The sequence below is a fragment of the Tenrec ecaudatus genome, chromosome 4 (genome assembly GCF_050624435.1).
Source record: "Tenrec ecaudatus isolate mTenEca1 chromosome 4, mTenEca1.hap1, whole genome shotgun sequence".
NCBI classification, from domain to species: domain Eukaryota; kingdom Metazoa; phylum Chordata; class Mammalia; order Afrosoricida; family Tenrecidae; genus Tenrec; species Tenrec ecaudatus.
This window is the reverse complement of record NC_134533.1, coordinates 2,294,012-2,295,750: the sequence shown is the minus strand read 5'-3', so window position 1 is coordinate 2,295,750 and position 1,739 is coordinate 2,294,012. Positions and strand designations below refer to the sequence as shown.

Here is a 1,739-nt window from a genome sequence, read left to right as displayed (position 1 = left end):
AGATAGAAACGATACCTTCCCTTTGGGTGGCTTAGTGCCCTGCTTCCCCTCTACCCATGTTTTGTTTTGATTTCCCTTTCTTTGCCCCTATTTACTTGGCTGCCGTGTGTATCCCTGGATTGGGCTTGGCCCCTGCCATGGTAGCTGGACCTCACCCCGGGATGGATGTCTACAGTGGCTTTCCCCTGTGCCCCATTTTTTTGAGCTACCTCAGTGGACTCATGTTGTACTTGTCCTTTTGTGCTTGGTTTCCTCACTTAGCATCATTTCCTCCAGTTCTTCCCAGGAGGCGCTGTGCTTCGTGCGCTCATCGCTGCTTTTTAGCGATGTGTAGTCCTCCACTGTATGTCTGCACCACAGCTTCTGATCCATTCGTCCGTCGATGGAAATTTGGGCTGTTTCCTACTCCTTGCGATTGTGGACTGTGCCGCGGTGAACATTGGAGCCCAGATGTCTGGCCGTGGTTGGTTTCTTGCCTCTTCTGGGTGTACGCCCAGTAGGGGATTGCTGGGTCGTATGGTAGCTCGATTTCCATCTGTTTTAGATGTCGCCAAATGGATTTCCCTAATGGATGCATGTACCTCCAGATCCACCAGCAGTGGATGAGAGTTCCTGTCTCCCCACAGCCCCTCCAACATGTGTTACTTTCTGATTTTTTGAATTGGGCTCTCTTTGAGGGGGTTAGGTGGTAGCTCATAGTTGTTTCCAAACTTCTTCTTTTTTTTTTTTCTTACACACAGAACAATTTTATTTGGTCTGGGAGGGGAGGCTGGGACGGGCAGGGCTAGTGCCCACCTGCGGGGGCTTTCCCGGACTTCAGGTGTTCCTCCACTCGGGTTTAGAAGAAACACCCTCATTGATGAAGTCCCCACGCAAGGCAGGCAGCATAGTGCCTGCCAGGCAGCCTGCGGGAGGGCGGTGCGCCCTGGGCACTGCCAGGGGGGGGGGGGGCGAGGTCCATGGTGGGGAAGCGGCGGCTGTACCTGCGCACAGGCACACCATCGTGGCCCACCAGGAACTTCTCGAAGTTCCAGGAGATGTCGTTGCGGCACACAGGCGATCAGGTGATAAGCTTGGGGTCGGTCATGAGAGAGGTGGCATCGTCGCTGGGCGCCGGCAGGGCCTCCCGGAGGAAGGCAAAGAGCGGGTGTGCATTGGCGCCGTTCACCTCGCACTTCTCAAACAGGCAGAAGTTGGGCTCGAACCCGCCTCCAGGTCGGACGTGCTTGAGGGAATTCAGAATCTCTTCACTCTTGGCGTTCTCCTGATGCCCAAACTGGTTGCACGGGAAACCTAGCACGACCAGGCCCCGGGGGCCGAGGCGCTGCTGCAGGTCGTTCATCTGGGTGTAGTCCCGGACCGTGGTGCCTCCGAGCGACGCCACGTTCTCGATGAGCAGCACCTTGCCCTGCAGGGAGGCCAGGCTCACGGGCTCCCCGCCGGCCAGCGGGGGCGCGGAGAAGGCGTACACGGAGCGCGCGGCGGCACACATGACGTCGGGACCGGAGGCGCGGGAGAGAGAGACGGACAGAGGTCGGCAAGAAGAACCCCAAATTTCTTTCTAATAATACTCTCTTCCCCACTCCCGTCACCACGGTGTGCTTGGAGGAGATCTATAGGCGACCCCCAGGGAGCCCCTGCACCGCAGTGCCCACCACTGTGTGAGCTGCCCTCCCTGCTGGGGTTTACATGGCCCCACAGATCTTTGGAAGCCACTGTTTTGATGGGCTTCTTCCTTC

The 1,739-nt window shown here is 57.5% G+C and overlaps 1 pseudogene; it reads right to left on the bottom strand.

Annotated features, from left to right (window-relative positions):
- Positions 1-853: 853 nt before the first annotated feature.
- Positions 854-1,492, bottom strand: LOC142445229 (glutathione peroxidase 1-like; annotated as a pseudogene).
- Between the last annotated feature and the right edge of the window lie 247 nt (positions 1,493-1,739).